A 20763-nucleotide genomic window follows, 5' to 3' on the forward strand; every position below is an offset into this window, starting at 1 on the left:
AAAACTTCAGTATGTTGTGCAAAATTTTCTGTCGATCGGCCTAAGTTTGGGTCTTTGGAGCTATATCTAAATCGGTGCCGATTCCTACAAAACTTGCCAAATATTAGGCAATACTAATTTCAGTGCGTTGTAACATTTTGTGGCAAACGGCCTTTGGTGCACCTTTTACTTAAAATCGAACGAAACTATATCTAAGTCTGCACCGATTTTCAGGAAACTTAACACACATCGTTCTAGAACTAATTCATTACGCTATGCCAAATTTCGTGCAAATCAAAAGATATATAGGGACTTTGGTTCACCATTTACTTGAAATCGGAAGAAAATATATATGGGAGCTATATGAACCGATATTCAGGATAATTAGCACACATAATAATTCTAGACTTAATTTAGTAGATTCTGCCAAATTTGGTGCAAATCGAAAGATATATAGCGACTTTTTTACACCATTCACCTTACATCGGACGAAAATATATATGGGAGCTATATCTAAATCTGGACCGATTTTCAGGAAACTTAACACACATCATTCTAGACCTTATTCATTACGACCATTCTATTTATAATTCATTGCGCTGTGCCAGATTTGGTGCATATCGAAAGATATATAGGGACTTTGGTGCACCATTTACCTGAAATCGGAGGAAAATATATATGGGAACTATATCTACATCTGAACCGATTTTCAGGAAACTTAACACACATCGTTCTAGAACTAATTAATTACACTATGCCAAATTTTCGGGAAATTTAACACACATCGTTCTAGACTTAATTCAGTACGCTGTGCCAATTTTCGTGCAAATCGAGGCATATATAAGGGATTTTTTGCACTATTTACCTAAAATCGGACGAAAATATATATGTGGGATCTATATCTAAATCTGGACCGATTTTCAAGAAACTTAACACACATCATTCTAGACCTTATTCATTACGACCATTCTATTCTATTTATAATTCATTGCGCTGTGCCAGATTTGGTGCATATCGAAAGATATATAGGGACTTTGGTGCACCATTTACCTGAAATCGAAAGAAAATATATATGGGAGCTATATCTAAATTTGAATCGATTATCACGAAATTTAACACACATCTTCATAGACTTAATTCATTACGCTGTGCCAAATTTCGTGCATATCGTAGGATATATAGGGACTTTATTGCACTATTCACTTAAAATCGGACGATAATATATATGGGAGCTATATCTAAATTTTAACCAATTTTTCCCAATTTCAATAAAGTTCGTCCTTGGGCCAAATAAATAAGCTGTGCAAAATTTCATCCAATTCGAATCAAAAATGCGACCTGTACTTTGTTTACAATTTAACATGGACAGATAGACGGACGGACGGACATGCATAAATCGACTTAAAAAGTGATTTTATGCAAATTCTCAAAAGGAACCCTGTGTCTATCTCGTTTCCTTTTGCCTGTTATAAACATAGTGACCTTTGCTTAACGTTGACGCATTTTTTTTCTATCATGGCATCAATTACGCCAACATCGCTGTGTGCAAAGTGTTTTAAACCTTTAAATGCTGAAAAATATATAAGGTGTAACATTTGTGGTTGCCGGTTTCATTATATCTGCACTGAAATTGTTGATGTAAATATATTTGAAGTTATTAAAAAAACTAAAAATATATTTTATAATTGCAATGAATGCATAACAATCTCGAGAGAATTGGTTTCTTCCGTGTCTATGCTCTCAATTGAAGTTAGAGAGCTTAAGAAAATGCTGGTTGATTTAATTTCCCAATTTGATGTTTTAAAAGGAGCTGAAAGTCATAATCTCAATACCGGTTTGTCTAGTTCTGCTGCTCTTGGCATGATTAGTCGAGCGTCTCTCTCAGATAATCATCATTTATCTAATATCTCACCACTTGGTGTTGTTGCTGCTAATGCTGATCCCGTTTCCATAGAAGCCTCTCATTTATCTGTTGTGAATGCTGGTTTTAGCAACACAAGCAATGCAGTTAATGAGTCTGTTATTGTTGCAGATGCTCCAAACAGAGAAGCCTCACAATTATATATCAATAATGTTATGCGTGATGGTATTGCTGATACTGCAGGTAACGGGCAAAAAAATCGAGACAGACCCATGGTTCCTTTTGAGAATATGCATAGAATCACTTTCTAAGTCGATTTATGCATGTCCGTCCGGCCGTCCGTCTGTCTGTCCATGTAAAATTGTAAACAAAGTACAGGTCGCATTTATGATCCAAATTGGATGAAATTTGGCATAGGTCACTTATTTGGCCCAAGGACGAACCCTATTGAAATTGGGAAAAATCGGTTCAGATTTAGATATAGCTCCCATATGTATTTTCGTCCGATTTAAGGTAAATGGTGCATCAAAGTCCCTATATATCTTTCGATTTGCATGAAATTTGGCACAGCGTAATGAATAAGGCCACGAATGATGTGTGCAAAGTTTCGCGAAAATCGGTTCAGATTTAGATATAGCTCCCATATATATCTTCCTTCGATTTAAGGTAAATAGTGCACCATAGTCCCTATATTCGATTTGCACGAAATTTGGCACAACGTACTAAATTAAGTCTAGAATGATATGTGCAAAGTTTCGTGAAAATCGGTTCAGATTTAGAAATAGCTCCCATATATAGCTTCGCCCGATTTTAGGTAAATAATCCACTAAAGTCCCTGGAAATCTTTTGATGTGCACGAAATTTGGCACAGAGTTATGAATAAGATCGAGAATGATATCTGCCAAGTTTCGTAAAATTTAAGGTAATTGGTGCACTAAAGACCCTATATATCTTTCGATTTGCACGAATTTTGGTATAGGATACTGAATTAAGTCTAGAATGATGTTGCTAAGCTTCGTGAAAAGATCCATATCTAGTCCGATTGACACAACGTACTGATGTTATATAAATTATTCTCTCGAAAGTTTCCCTGAAATCGGTTCAGATATAGAGTTATAACAAAACGCATCGTCTGTTAGGATACAAATGTAAATATACCCAAAGTGGTGAAGAGTATCATATAGTCGGCCCAGTCCGACTTTACTACTTTCCTTACTGGTTATTGCAAGTATCTATCAGTATACCTATGGTGGAGGGTATCCATAGTTCGACCCGGTTAAACTTAACGTTTTTTCACTCGTTTTTTACCCTTAAAAAACTCGAAATAATTGGTTATATTGGAGCTTTTCAAACCATTGTCAATTTTCTGGATGGAATTTCATTCTCTTCGGAATCAAATTACGTCATTCTACTTTGAATTTGTGTAATTCGGACATATGTGAGGTCTTTTGTGAGTCATTTTCAGGAATTCTGAACCGGATTTAAACCGCATTTAGAACACAAAATAATGGGTGTATATTTAGAACACTAAATGTGCCATGTAACTTGTGGTATATATAATTTCTTTATCCACTTGATCTTTAGCTGATCAATATACATCAGCTTCAATCTACAAAGTGAAGTCCACAAAGTCGTCTACAAAGTCTTGTGGCATTTGACTTACATTTCTAATAAAATGCAGTCTTGAAAAATTCCTAAATGTCCCTGTTTTTATTATTATAATCAATCGATACCAGAAAGTTTGTTCAACTTTATTTTGCATGCAAGCCACATTAGCTAGATTGTGGTGAAAGTTTAACAATAGATTCTCAATTAAATAAAACTTAAAACAAAAGTTAAACCAGTGAGCGGAGCAGTATAGTCGGACGGGGCCGACCATATTATACCCTACACAACTACCACGGAACTCTAACTTTTGCTTATGTGTATTTCGAGCCTGATCAATATTTCGTGATTTTTGCACCCTCTTGACCGATTAGAGATTAACAGCACATCTTCCTTACAAATACATATTTTCCGAATATCTCAATATTCTGTTGTCTTGACCATACCTGGATTCTCAAGGAAAATTTCAAAGCGATGAGCGCTATATTTCCCTCCTCTATTGTGGTAATATATTACTAAATAATATATGAATACGTAACCACCTGTAAATATTTACATGTAACTCCCACATCCGAGTACATACGACCATATAATTGGTATCAGTTTAAAGGTGAACCACTCCTCTTGGATATACTATCAACTTCTTGGGTCTATGTCCGACCAGAAAAACCGACAAAAATTTAGTATTTGGTCCCTTTCATCCCCTAAATATTAACCGATCTTTACCAAAAACAATAGGGGTCTTCATTGGCCAGAACCCATCCTACATGCAAAATTTCGTGAAGTTTGGTCCATAACTGTGGCCTGTATCGTGTTTACAAATTATAATGGACAGACGGACGGACGGACGGACACACATGTCTAGATCGATTCAGCTAGTCGAGATATGACGATCGGCATACTTAAAGGTGGGTCTAGGACCAATATTTCGCGGCGTTACAAACTTTTGGGGCTGCACAAAGCTATAATACCCTGACAACATAGTTTTGTAGGGTATAAAAATAAATATATAGGGTTTTGCCTTTTTATACCCTTCACCACACTGTGGTACAGGGTATTATGTATTTGTGCATATGTTTGTAACAGGCAAAAATAATCGAGATAGACCCATGGTTCCTTTTGAGAATATGCATAGAATCACTTTCTGAGTCGATCTATGCATGTCCGTCCGTCTGTCCGTCCGTCCGTCCATGTATTTTTGTGAGCAAAGTACAGGTCGCATTTATGATCCGAATTGGATGAAATTTGGCACAGCCCATTGGTTCGGCCCAAGGACGAACCCTATTGAAATTGGAAAAAATCGGTTCAGATTTCGATATAGCTCCCATATATATTTTCGTCCGATTTTAGGTAAATGGTGCACCAAACAGCCTGAAAATCATTAGATTTCCACGAATTTTGGCATATTGTACTGAATTAAGTCGACAATGATGTGTGCAAAATTTCGGGAAAATCGGTTCAAATTTAGATATAGCTCCATACGCCCGATTTTAGGTAAATTGTGCCCCAAAGTCCCTGAATATCATTAGATTTTCACGAATTTTGGCATAGCGTACTGAATTAAGTCTACAATGATGTGTGCTAAATTTCGGGAAAATCGGTTCAGATTTAGATATAGCTCCCATATATAGTTTAGCCCGATTTTAGGTAAATGGTGCACCAAAGTCCCTGAAAATCATTAGATTTGCCCGAATTTTGGCATAGCGTACTGAATTAAGTGTAGAATGACGTGTGATAAGTTTCGTGCAAATCGGCTCAGATTTAGATATAGCTCTCATATATAGTTTCGCCCGATTTTAGGTAAATGTTTCATTAAAGTCCCTGCAAATCTTTAGATTTTCACGAATTTTGGCATAGCGTACTAAATTAAGTCTAGAATGACGTGTGCTAAGTTTCGTGCAAATCGGCTCAGATTTAGATATAGCTCCCATATATAGTTTCGCCCGATTTTAAGTAAACGGTGCATCTAAGTCCCTGCAAATCTTTTGATTTGAACGTATTACGTTAAGTCTAGAATGACGTGTGCTAAGTTTCCTAAAAATCGGTTCAGATTTATATTTTACGTAAATGGTGCACCAAAGTCCTTGAAAATCATTAGATGTTTGTCGGTTTAGATATAGATAAAGAGCACATATTTAAGTTCGTTCAATTTCATGTCAATGTTCCTTCGAAAAGGCGACGTCTTTTAGGATACATATGTATAATATGCCCAAAGTGGTGAAGGGTATCATAGAGTCGGCCCAGTCCGACTTTACTACTTTCCTTACTGGTTTTTCTTATAGAATTAAAATAAATTTTGTATGAAAGGATCAATATTAAAAATGCACAAAATTGTATTCTATTTTCCATTTCACTTTTGGTCTTATGTTGTTATTGGTCACACATATATATGTGTGTACATTTACATGTATATACATTAGATTCATTTTGCAAATTGAAATGTATAAAACCACATTCAGAAGCAAATTGGTTAGCAATTAGAAAATTGTTTTAAATCATTTAGAAAACGAAATAGCAACAAACAACTAAAATCTTTACATGGAGACATTAAAAAATGTGTGTGTATGTGACATTAAAATATTTTCATGGATATTTGGCTATGAATGCTGGGCTTAAAATAATATTTTATAGTTTTTTTTTATTCGGCATTTGGGTGTATTGACTTCCCACTGCCAATGTTTTATATATAAATGAATAAATGTGATATATATATATATATATATATATATATATATGTATATATATATATATGCAGACATTATCTACACCAAACCTACCAAAGTAACATTTATAAAGTGTCAAACATGTCATAAACTTCGTAGAAAACCTCTTCTTTTTTTGTATTTGTTGTCAAGTGATTTTTAAATGGTTGCTATCTAAACACAACTTCTGGACACACTACAATGTAAAGAATATATTGCAGGTTTTCTGCACAACTTGGGCACATTTGTAATGCGTTAGTTTGCCGTCTTAATAAATAGAAAATTATCGCCCAAAAAATTATTTAAAGATTTAAACTATTTGGAATTATATTATTATGTCCTCAATCTCAAATGATCTTAAGCGATAAAGGTAGTCCAGTATATCGCACTTCTGCGTTCTCAATTGTCGTCATATGCCATAGAAAAACACACCAATTTAAAATCTAGTGCTTAATTAAATTGAAAATATATAAAACGACGTTTAGATATGCTGTCACTCCACCATCAACAGAGTTCGGATTAAATGACAACCGACCAGCAACGTCAGTTGATAATTTTTCAAACAACGATACTATCAATCATGATCTGCAAAGCTATCTGATATCTGAGATGTAATGTTGTTGGTTCGATCGACACAAATCATACCCTCTACCATAAGGTGTAGATTTCAAATACATGAAATCAATTTAGTATTGTTTTATATCGGGACGCTGCTATTCTACATTGACTGCTGGTATGTTGTTTATGTTTTGAGGCAATTAAATACCAAATTACAGTAGCTCATGTTGCAATACTAAGGCGCTAGGAGCCTCAATATATCAGATTACAAATTTTGTGCAATATTGATATTGTAGTTATTGAATATTGAAACTATTCCGCAAATATATGTTTATCCTTCTAGAACAAGCCTTTTAAATGTGGAAAAAAATTAAAAAACCGAAAATGAGGCGGGGGCTTTATATATATTTTAAAGTTTTCTGTAATAATAACATTGCAGATATTGATGAGTGAAACTATTTCGCAAATATATTCCTACTCTTCCGGAAGCAGCCATCAAAATACCGAAAATGGCCTCGGGCCTTCGTTTGTGAGCTATGTCAAAATATAGATTTCTATCAAAAATTTTCAACAAGATGTTTTCATCTTCCATGAACTCAGAATGTCAAACAATAACCAATACGTGGAAAAAATTCTTTAAAATTTAAAAAAACCTAGTTAGTAGGGCTACGTCAAAGCATTGACCCATTCGATGGGAAAATGTTTTAAAATCCTTAAAATACCGAAAGTAGCCTGGACTTATGCTGACAAAACCCGGAAGCTTTTTGGTTAAAAAAAATCTTCAAAATACAATCTAGTGATGAGAATCAAAATATCTAAAATTAATTGAGGAGATAGGACCTTGAACATTCCGAAATACGTTAGAAAAAGATGATTGAAATTGATGATCTCAATATATTTTATAGTATATTTTATAATATAGTAGTGAGATTATACCGATAATTCTACAAACCGATTTATGTAAACCATTATGTACACCAAATAAAAATTTCAGCAATTTTTAATGGGGATTTTTCCTAAAATCGGTAAGCTCCAAGACGTGGACGTGCATGGTAGAGTATAAAATCCTCAAACTGCTGTAATATAGATTACAAAGTTATATGAGAGGCTTTAGGCATAGGGGGGCTAATATTGATTACAAAGTGTAGGAGCGAATATTTGGGGATATCATTATATTAGGGCTATGCCTAATTAATGACCGGTATATGTCAAGTTTGAACCCAATATTTTAATTTTTTATCTCAATTCTTTTCTTCAGGATATATCATTATATGGAGGTGATGCCTAAATGTCTGCCGATATATTTCATTATTGTCAGGTTTGAGTTTTTTTATCACGATGCCTTTAGAAGGCGGAATTGTTACAACAGATGGCTAAATCGTCTTTGTAGGGTAAAAATTGACTATTCCCAGTAATTATTTATAATGTTTTGTGGAAAAATTTGCTACCCAATAAGAACTCAAATTACTAAATTACAGCCAATTCGGTGAAGAAATCCAGTCAAAACCCCCAAAAACTGAAAATTGGGAGGTACCGTTATATGGGGGCTACCAGAAATAGTGGACTTATATTTATAATTTTTAGTGGAGAAATTTGATATTTAATAAGAACCCATTGTACCAAATTTCAGCGAATCCGGTTGAAAAACGCGCTCAAGAACCCCAAAATACTAAAAATTGGGCGGTACCCTTATATGGGAGCTATGCCTTAACGTGGACCGATATAACCCATCTTCGAACTTGACCTGCCTGCAGACAAAAGACTCTATGCAAAATTTTAGCGTTCTATCTCAATTCGATTAGACGCTAGAGTGATTACAACAGACAGACGGACATGCTCAGATCGTCGTACGCTGATCAGGAATATATATACTTTATAGGGTCGGAAATGATTATTTCGGTGCGTTACAAACGGTAAAACAAAACTAATATACCCTCCATACTATGGTGGAGAGTATAAAAAGAACAAATATTGGGGGATATCGTTGAGTCAAAATTAATAATTCTTGGTACCAAAAAAATACCAAATACGGTTAACTCTGTTGGAAAACGTTTCGTCCGATTTTATGTAAGTGGTGTACCAAATTCCCTATATATACTTCGATTTGCCCGAAATTTGGATTTATACGTAAATGAATAACTCAAAATGTGGCCGAATGCAAAAACATACTGAAATAAGTGTAACCTAATATGTGACCAGTTTCGATTATATCGGTTTAGATTTTTATATTTTGCTTTAAATTTATTTACATAATTTTGTCTCATTGTAAGACGCAGCTCTATATCTGACCAAAATTTAGTGTAGGTTGCAGAATGGAATTTTTGATTTCATGTTAATGGTCCTTTAAAAATGCGACGTCTGTTAGGATTCCATCTGTTGAATATACCCAAAGTGGTGAAGGGTATCATATAGTCGGCCCCGTCCGACTTTACTACTTTCCTTACTGGTTTGGTATGGATATGTTTAATTCAATGAGAACCCAAATCACAGCCAATTCGATTGAAAAACATGTTCAAAATCCCCAAAATACCGAATATTGGGGGGTACTGTTATATGGTGAAACCCTGAAACTTGGGTCTATGTTAAAACTCTTTGGTGTGGAGATGTGTTATTTAATTGGAACGCAAAATACCATATTACAGCCAATTAAGTTTGAAAACAAAATCCTTCAAAACCCAATATTTTCTAATGTCCAAAATAAAAACATTCCAATAAGCCTTTGCGATTGGAAACGAGTCCAAAATTTTCAAAATCAAAAAAAGGCGAAAAACTAAGTTATAATCCTATACCGACAACATTTTGAAAGGACCCACTATTTCGATTTTTTTAAATAAAATTTCCTCTAATGAAATATTGCATTGAAAAAATTATGTCAATTTGATTCCGTCCGGCTTTCGTATTTAAGCTACAATTAGGGTATCCCGATTAATGTGATATACTGCAAATAAAATTATGATACGCTTCTTTCTCTTTATTCATCATAAAGTTTTGCACTTTTGGAAGTGGTTTTTGGTATTTGTTTCGGCCTCTCTTTCGCAAAAATGCAAAAGTTTGCTTATGATAATAATAACAACGTTGCTACTTACTTATGGTCCACATCAGAAACATATGGTGCAGATGTAACACCACAGGGCATACCCAGACGCATATTCTGAACTCTGTTCGTTGCAACTTTATTGTTACTTGACACCAGTGACATTCACTTGGACATACTTTGTGGTCAATTGTTGTACGATTGGTCTGAAAACTACACACATACATCCGTAAATAAATTGCAATTGGGATGACTTGTGGTGTTCAGATTCGGTTTGCTGTAATTACACGATAATTTGTGAAATCGATGTGATTTTATATTTACACCCATTAACAGTATTAAATAATTCAATATCAATAAGAGAGAATTACTTAAAAAATAATTTTAATTTTATGTTTGTTTGAATTTTTATTTTCTCATTAAAAATAACCAGTAAGGAATGGATTAAGGATTTCTTGGTAACACATAATAAAATAATATTGAGGCGGGTAATTTATATAAAGGTCTTTTGACCGCGTAATATCGAATTAAAAACAATTCAGTGCGTAAAATCCTCATAATACCGAAATTCGGAATTTCAGACAAAAGGAAACGAGATAGGCACATGGTTCCTTATGAGACTGTGCATAGAATCACTTTCTGGGTTGATTTATTCATGTCCGTCTGTCTGTCCGTCCGTCTATCCATGTATTCTTGTGAACAATATAGATTACGCATTTATGATCCGATTTGGATTAAATTTGGCCCAAATCACTTATTTGGCATAAGGACGAACCCTATTGAAATTTAAGGAAGTCGTTGGAATTTACATATAGCTCCCAGTTTAACTAAATGGTGTACCAAACTCCCAATATTTGTCCGATTAAGACAAAATGTCGCACTGTGTACTGAAAAAGGTCCATATTAATGTATGTGAAGTTTTGTGGAAATCAGTTCAGATTTATATATAGCTCTGATATATAGTTTCTTCCTATTTTATGTTAATGGTTCACCAATATATGTAAGATTCAGAGAAAATTTTGCACAGCGTACTGATGTATGCGAAGTTTTGTGGAAATCGGTTCAGATTTGGATATAGCTGCCATTTTATGTAAATAGTGCACCTGAATGGTATGTGTATGGGGTTTTTAATAGTTTCAAATATCTATGTAGATCACACATTTAATTTTGCTCGATTCCCTTTCAAATGCCTGATATCATATATCAGTGATATGCCTTTCAATCGACAGGATATTGTGTATATAAATAGCATCTCTTGTATGTATCCAAATTAGTGATGGGTATCTTATAGTCATCCCGTCCGACTTTTGAACATTTCTTACTGGTTTTTATACCCTCCACAATAGTATGGAGGGTATATTAATTTTTTCCGTTTGTAACACATCGAAATAATCATTTCCGACCCTATAAAGTATATATATTCTTGATCAGCGTAAAATTCTAAGCCGATCTAAACATGTCCGTATGTCCGTCCGTCTGTCGTAATCATAGTCTTTTGTCTGCAGGCAGGTCAAGTTCGAAGATGAGATATATCGGTCCACGTTTATGCATTGCTCCCATATAACCCCCAATTTTCCGTATTTTGGGGTTCTTGAGCGCGGTTTTAGACCGAATTCGCTGAAATTTGGTATATTGAGTTTCTATTGCGTACCCAATTTCTCCACAAAAAATTATACATATAGATCCATTTTTTCTAGTAGCCTCCATATAACGGTACCCTCTAATTTTCAGTATTTTGGGGTGTTTTGGTCGTAGTTTTCGACCGAATTGGCTGTAATTTAGTACTTTGAGTTCTTATTGGGTACCAAATCTCTCCACTAAAAATTATAAATATAGGTCCATTTTTTTCTGGTAGCCCCCATATAAGGGTTCCCCGCAAATGTCGGTATTTTGGGGTTCTTGAACGCGTTTTTCAACCGAATTTGCTGAAATATTGTACATTTGGTTCTTATTAGGTGCCAAATATCTCCAATAAAATTTCTGGTCCACTTTTTCTGGTAGCCCCTATATAACGGTACCTCCTAATTTTCAGTATTTTGGGGGGTTTGATCGTATTTTTCCACCGAATTAGCTGTAATTTAGTATTTTGAGTTCTTAATAGGTACCAAATCTCTCCACAAAAAAATATGAATATAGGTCCATTTTTTCCCATTAGCCCCAATTTTTTGTATTTTGGTGTTCTTGGGCGCGTTTTACAACCGAATTTGCTGCAATTTTAAATTTTGAAGTCGTATATAGTAACAAATCTCCCTACCAAAAATTATTAATATTCGCCCTCTTTTTAGGGTAGTCCCCATATTTTTTATATTAAAATAGTTATCTGATTTGTTCCGCGTTTTTAGTTTGATTCTAAGACTCTGTTGAATTAATTCCACCTGCATAGGATAGCGAGTTAAAAAATAAGATCGTAAGGTTCGATAATGAACTATATCCGCATTTAGACCTAGCCCCTGCGTGGAGGTTTCAGAAGGAGTGGACCGATATTAACCATCTTAGAATTTGAACTACGTTTGGAAGAAATAATAAGTTGGGCAAAGTTTGGCTGAAATCTAAATTTTCTGAAATGGATTTGGTCCAAAGAAACATGGGGTGTAGAACCAAAATGTGTATGAGGCACATTTTCACCGTGTTAAAGGGTATACACCCTCATTAACCATTAGGCTGAGTTTATAATTACCCATTAAAAAATTCTGAAATTTGTATTATGGTTAACATTATGGTTTACATAATCCGTTTTTAGAAATGTCGGTATAGGTCCACTTTTTGTTATGTTCCCCATATATTTTCATTTCTAGTACCTGTCAGTATATCTATGGTGGAGGGTATCCAAAGTTCGGCCCGGCCGAACTTAACGCTTTTTCACTTGTTTTCTTTAATTTGAGTTTTGCCTGTAAGGACGATGGCCATTTGTATGATTTTTAAGTCAGTTTTTCAAATTCGAGCCGAGCCGAATAATCGAAGTATTGGCAATGAAATAGAAAGCCAGAGAAGGTAAAGATTTTGAAGCTCGTCTATATAGACTCCTCGTCCTACAGAGGTTCTCATAAAAATATCGTAGAATAAAATGCGTCTATATAAATACCTTTATTTAAATATATTGTCTCCATGTGTGTCAGGTTGGATATATACTTCCTGCTCTTCAGCTCTTCTACATATATGAGCACCACGTTCCCTTTAGCTCTATATACGATTTATGTTCTTCACTTCGGCGATATAGAATACTTGATCTTCAGCATGTCCGTCGACATTGTCACACTAACCTTGAGCTCGTCTGTATATATAGCGATTCCATACCCCTAAGCTTGTCTATGTAATGGAAATGTAATGGAAATGGACTCTCAAAAATTCATATTGTCGAGGAAGGAGGTCTATCCCTGCCTATGAGCTAATCTATATAGGTCACGGGCCCATCAGTGCATCTGTTTACTCCTTCCGCCTTTCAGATATATAATTACAGCAAAGAATGAGTGATACTTTTGCAGAGAATATATTAGACTTTGGTATATTATTTACTAACCCAAATATTATTTGGGTCGTCGTCCTAATATACATTGATATTGCATAATAAAAGAAATCTGAATTTGGTTTAACATCGAAAAGTCATTATAGAAAGTTGTGTATGAGGTCATAGACTTGCTTGTTCTTATACGACTCGACAAAAAAACGCACAAAGCCATAATGATATCCAAATTCTGGTCTGAAATCTGCATTCCCTGCCCTTCAGTTACCTCTAAAGCTTTTACAACTTGCTGCTACTGTGCACACAAACATATATATTTCTCAAATAGTCTTAAGAATACTAAAGACGCATAAATTGATTTGTTATGCTTTTGTTCAAGTTTTCATATTATTTTATAGTCATGACACTAATCACATATATAGTGGTTCGATGCTATTATTTGTTGAGTTTAGTTAAGGATAATGCTCATAAAAAATAACTATGAGGAAGACAAAAATCCTAAGTAAATGATTGATACACTCAGAAAAAAATCCATGTGCCATGAATACTTACATTCTCGTATATGGGGCGCACTATCTAACTCGAAAATCATTCCACAATATATTCGATTGCCTATCTGCAATAGGAAAATTTAAAATGTCCTATCTAAAGTACAGATTTGCTCATGTGTATCTGTACAACAAAATAAGCTTACAAATATCTTCGATAAGCTAATACGAAAGACAAACAAGTAAACTCAGAAATGTAAGACATAAGTACGAACATTTTCAATACAAAGTCAGTTATATGCATAGAGAACCATGATAGATAAGTTGTCGAAAGTAGATGTTACACACGTACATACATACATCTGAATGTGTACATCATATATGTGCACCTTAAGGGGTTTCGGTTTAATAGAGAATCAAATCTACAGACAGTTCTAGAACTATACTCATTTCGATTGGAAAAAATGAGTACGAAATAAAAAACAATGTTTTAAGGTTTAGAATACTGGTGTGAAGTTTATGTAATATATATATACTAATAAAATAGTACAGTGGTTGACTGACTTAACGATAAATCAACGCCCAGACGAAACGGCTGAAGCTAGAATCTTGAAATTTTAGGTGAGGCCCAAAGGTGTCAGATAACGTTTTTAGAAATTCGTACTAGAACGGTACGAAAACTACTAAAAAGTCCTAATATGGTATCATTTGTATTTGGCGAACCTGAAACTCGAACTATAAGTATCCGAAAAGTACTAAATTTGGTACAATTTCGTAGCATGTGAATGAATAAAGCTTAAAACTTGAAATTTGGAATACAAATCAAGGTTGAGATGTAGATGTATAAGGTGGAAGTTTTGAAAGCGTGTTCTCATGTATACGAAAAGCACAAAACTGTACTAAATTTGGTACAATTTGAATTTGGAAATACGGATGAAGCTAGAATCCTGAAATTTGAAATTAACATTACCGTCGGAGTGTAGGACTAGAATATGTAGGTAGTTTTGCAAATTGTTTACACATGTGTACAAAAAGTACTAAATCGAACTATAATTGGTACAATTTTGTTTTTGGTAAACCGATAGAGCTGGAACATTGAATTTTGGAATTAAGGTTACTTTGAAATACTATGGGTACTAAATGTTATAAAAATTTGGTACAATTTGGATTTTGGTGGACAAATAGATGTGGGATTCTGAAATGTGGAGTTGGGGGTAGGATTTTGGTTACGTAGAAAATTTTGGAAATTCGTACTATTCTGTAAATGGTACCAAATATGGTGAATCGATAGAGCTGGGACACTGAATTTTGGAAATAGGGTTACTGTTGGAGTGTAGGACTGTAGTAGTTTTGGAAATTCATACTTATGGGTACTAAATTTTGTACAAGATGAATTTTTGGGTGAACCGATGGAGCTGGTATCTTGGAATTTGGAGGTAGGATCGCTGTTGAGGTGTAGAATTGGGCAATGACACCAATGTGGATTTGAGTGAACCGATAGAGCTGAAATTTTGAAATTTGAAGTTAGGATCACTGTTTGGGTGCAGGATTGGGCTGTGTAGAAAGTCTTAGCTATTCATACCAATGTGTACTATATTTAGTATAATTTAATATTGGGTGAACCGATATAGCTAGAATCCTGAAATTTGGTGCAAGGGTCATTGTTGGGGTGCAGAATTTTTAAGATTTTGCCATTTTGGATGATAAATCCAAAATGGTTCTCCAGCATTATTTATACACTATAGCCGATGGTCATTTTTATTCCGATTGAACGTCATTTACACAGTTTTCAGGTGATGAAAATCGCTGATAGATTTGTGCTTTAGGTACGGGAATATAAAAAAATCATTGTCCAATCCGAAAGATTGGCCAGTTGTGGAGTACCACTCAGAATTGACCATTATATGTTGTCAAAGCGGAACGACAGCCTTTGTTGTCGAAACTGTGTTGCATTTGGCTGGTCTTCGTAGACCGAAGACGAATAACTTTCGTTAGATGTCGCCAAATTTCGAAGACCTAGAGGTCAATTGCTGTTTCATTTGGATCTAAAACGATGGTACACCCTCCACCTCCACCATAAGGTCAAAACTTGTCATTCAGCTTGCAAAACTATTGAAGATCTCATAAAGAATATATATATATATATTGCAAATGGGATATATCGGTACACGTTTTGGTATAGCTCCCATATAACGGTACCCCCACTATTCGGTATTTTGCTTTCTCATTGTATAGCAGATCTCTGTACCAAAAATTATTAATAACCAGTGAGCGGAGCAGTATAGTCGGACGGGGCCGACCATACTATACCCTACACAACTACCACGGAACTCAAATTTTGTGCGGATGTTTATTCCGAGCCTGGGCAATATTTCGTGATATTTGCACCCTCTTGCCCACTTAGAGGTAAACAGCACCTCTTCCTCACACTGACATATTTTCCGAATATTACGAGTATTCAGTACAGCTATTGTCCAGATTCGCTTCGCCGTGGGTTGTGTTGTGATGTTCGGCTTTCATTTGTGGTCAATAGATCGACTCGAAAATAGCACAAAAAATTAAGTTTTCGGTCCACTTCATTCCAAAATTATTATCTGATCATCACCGAAAAATATAGTATATGTCCTTCAGTGGTAAATATACAAATTTTGTCATTTTTCACACAAAACTCAGGTTTCATGACCCGCTAAATATTGACCGATCTTTATCAAAACAGGCATGCTTATTGTTTGACCCGATCCCCTTCTCCATGCAAAATTTCACGAAGTTCGGGCCATTATTGCGGCCTATGGAGCGACCAGAAAAACCGAAAAAATTAGTATTTGGTCCATTTCATCCCCTAAATATTAACCGATCTTTTCCAAAAACAATAAAGGTCTTCATTGGCCAGAACCCATCCTACATGCAAAATTTCGTGAAGATTGGTCCATAACTGTGGCCTGTATCGTGTTTACAAATTATAATGGACAGACGAACGGACTCAGCTAGTCGAGATATGACGATCGGTATACTTAAAGGTGGGGCTTTTGGGGCTGCACAAAGCTATAATACCCTGACAACATAGTTGTGTAGGGTATAATGACCCAAGCTGCAAGGTATTCGGTATTCTGGGGATTTTGATCACGTCTTCCATCCGGACTGGCTGTAATTTGGCATTTTGGGTTATCACTGAATAACACATATCCGTCCAAAAAAAAATACGAATATTAACCCAAGTTTTAGGGTAGCCACCATGGTATCCCCAAGTATAATTACGTTTTTCCACCAAATTGGCTATAATTTGGCATTTTGGGTTCTTGTTGAATAACATATATCCGAACCAAAAATTTTTAATATTGACCCACGTTTAAGGAGAGCCCCTATAATATGGTACAAACCCACAGCTCCATAGTCACATATAGCTCCTTCGTTGACTTCCTTCGCCTTACTCTATGACTTTAACTTGTTTATGATGTTTTCCTTTCTCAACAATGAATAGCAAACATGTATTTCTTAGAAGCGATCCACCTTTTGTTACATTATATGAAATATGTACATATTGTGCACTCATGTTGAAAGATGATTTCATTTTTGTGGTATATTACAACAGCACAACATACATACTAACATTCTGAATGACCTCCACAAAGTAAGGATCAATATTGCCTCAACCAATATTAACTCAACAATATTATCTTGATATTCGTTTTTCTTATCCAATCGGAAGTTTTTTTCTTAAAACATTTTTAATCTTTTGTAAAGAACATATAAAAACATATTTTTAATATCCAAGTCTTTTGAATTACATTGCTTTATACTAAATGTAACAATCAATTCCAAAAACAAATTATGTATATGAAATATGAAAATGTATAAATATTTAATCCCAACAAACGACAGACAACATGTTAACAAAAATCTACAATACAATTCAATAATAAACCAGTGAGCGGAGCAGTATAGTCGGACGGGGCCGACCATACGATACCCTACACAACTACCATGGAACTCTAACTTTCTTCGGATGTTTATTACAAGCCTGGGCAATATTTCGTGATATTTGCTCCCTCTAGCCCGTTTAGAGGTCAACAGAACTTCTTCCTTACACTGACATATTTTCCGAATATTACAAATATTCAGTACAGCCTTTCTAATTAATTGTCCAGATTCCCTTCACCGTGAGTTGTGTTGTGATGTTCGGCCTATTATTGGCATCGGCTCGAAAAAACACAAAAAATGAAGTACTCGGTCCACTTCATCCCATAATTATAATCTGCTTATCACCGAAAGTTATAGGCGTTGTCCTTGAATATAATTGGATCCTTATGAAAAATTTCAAAGCGATCCGCGCTATATTTCCACACTCTAGATTGGTAATGGGTTAGTAAAAAATATCTGAGTACGTAAGTACCTGTAAATATTTAAGTGTAACTCCTACATCCGAGTACATACGACCATATAATTGGTATCAATTTAAAGGTCAACCATACCTCTTCAATACGGTCAACTCCTCGGGTCTAGGTCATTCAGGAGTAAATATATACGCCATAGAATACAAATTTTTAATTTTTCACACAAAAGTCAGGGTCCATTTGACCCGCTAAATATTGACCAATCATTATCAAAATATGCATGCTTATTCTTTGGCCCAATCCCCTTCTCCATGTAAAATTTCGCGATGTTCGGGCCACGATTGCGGCCACTGTAGTGACCGGAAAAACCGACAAAAATTAAGTATTTGGTCCCTTTCATCCCCTAAATATTAACCGATCTTTACCAAAAACAATAGGGGTCTTCATTGGCCAGAACCCATCCTACATGCAAAATTTCATGAAGATTGGTCCATAATTGTGGCCTGTATAGTGTTTACAAATTATAATGGACAGACGGACGGACGGACACACATGTCTAGATCGACTCAGCTAGTCGAGATATGACGATCGGTACACTTAAAGGTGGGTCTAGGACCAATATTTCGCGGCGTTACAAACTCTTGGGGCTGCACAAAGCTATAATACCCTGACAACATAGTTGTGTAGGGTATAAATTTATGTCGGAGACGTCATATTGTACTATTGATCAGAAAAAAATTCTACGTCGATTTAGTTATATGCTCCTGACTGTCTTTTAACATCTCAATAGAGTTTGCAACATTTATGATACACCTTTGAAATTTTGTTACTCGCCCTAAAATTGTTGATATTGAAAATGAAAATATCGGTTCACGATTTAGAGCACTTTGATGGTCCTAGGGTTATTTGACATTTCGAGTTCTTGGTGAGTAAACCACTTCTTCGCAAATCATCTTCAATATTGTGCCGCCCAAATTTAGAGATGCCTGCAATATGGTTAAACACTCAGACCTATTCACCATAGTAAAGTTCTGATCTTTACACTTTTAGGCATTTCGTTGACCCTAACCCCTTATTCAACTGATGTATTTGCTATTTTGCATTCCTAGCTCTTGGCGGGTATAAATGTCTTAAATCAAACCCAGCATAAGGAATCAAATTAATTTACTATACCATTATGTGATACATCTTGCAAATGCTTCAACCCAGAGTTCATATGCATTCATCCATGCCCAAATGTTTGGCACTTGTCAGATTTTTACAAAAGTTTTGCAATTTTCTACAAATGGTGTATAAATCCCCAACCATAATACCACAACATCCGCAAAAACTTTCAAAGGTACTAATTAGATGGGGAAGTGCATCAGTGTGTGTGTATGCAAAAATTAGATTTGTTCTATTACTAGGATAACGGCGTTAGTGTTCCCAGCTAATTTATTCTTAGGATGTTTTAAGTGAATAAGCAAAAACACGATTAAATTACACTGTGCGACAAAGTCAAGGGAGTGCAACATTTCTATTTGATGTGAAAAACCTTGGTGGGTTTATATAAAAATCAGAAGAAAAATTCGCCATAGGTCACAATTTTTAAATTCGACATGCTAATTATACCCTTCACCACACTGTGGTACAGGGTATTATGCCTTTGTGCATATATTTGTAACAGGCAAAAGGAAACGAGATAGACACATGGTTCCTTTTGAGAATATGCATAGAATCAATTTTTAAGTCGATTTATGCATGTCCGTCCGTCCATGTAGTTTTGTTAACAAAGTACAGGTCGCATTTGTGATCCGAGTTGGATGAAATTTGGCACAGTTCACTTATTTGGCCCAAAGACGAACCCTATTGAAATTGGGAAAATCGGTTCAGATTTAGATATAGCTCCCATATATATTTTCGTCCAATTTTAGGTAAATAGTGCACCAAATTCCCTATATATCTTTCAATTTGCACGAAAATTGGCACAGCGTACTGAATTAAGACTAGAACGATGTGTGTTTAATTTCGTGAAAATAGGTTCAGATTTAGATATAGATCCCATATATATTTTCGTCCGATTTTAGGTAAATAGTGCACCAAAGTTCCTATATATCATCCGATTTGCACGAAATTTGGCATAATGTACTGAATTAAGTCTAGAAAGATGTGTGTAAAATTTGGTGAAAATCGGTTCAGATTTAGATATAGCTCCCATATATATTTTCGTCCAATTTTAGGTAAATAATGCACCAAAGTCCCTATATATCCTTCGATTTGCACGAAAATTGGCACAGCGTACTGAATTAAGCCTAGAACGATGTGTGTTAAATTTCGTGAATATCGGTTCAGATTTAGATATAGCTCCCATATATATTTTCTTAAGATTTTATGTAAATGGTCCACCAAAGTCCATATATATCCTTCCATTTGCCCTAAATTGGAATTTGTAAGTAAATGAAAAACTCAAAATGTGGCCGAATCCGAAAAAACATACTGAAATAAGTGTAACCTAACATGTGACAAGTTTCGATAAAATGGGTTTAGATTTCGATATTTTGCTTTAAATTTAATTACATAATTTTGTCCCTTTGTAAGAAGCAATTCTATATCTGACCAAAATTTAGTATAGGTTGCAGAATGACATGTCTAATTTCATGTTAATGGTCCTTCAAAAATGCGACGTATGTTAGGATTCCTCTCTTTGATATATCCAAAGTGGTGAAAGGTATCATATAGTCGGCGCCGTCCGACTTTACTACTTTC

The sequence above is a fragment of the Musca vetustissima genome, unplaced genomic scaffold (assembly GCF_032173495.1).
Source record: "Musca vetustissima isolate MV318-11 ecotype Yass unplaced genomic scaffold, APGP_CSIRO_Mvet_v1 utg23056, whole genome shotgun sequence".
Classification (NCBI taxonomy): Eukaryota; Metazoa; Arthropoda; class Insecta; order Diptera; family Muscidae; genus Musca; species Musca vetustissima.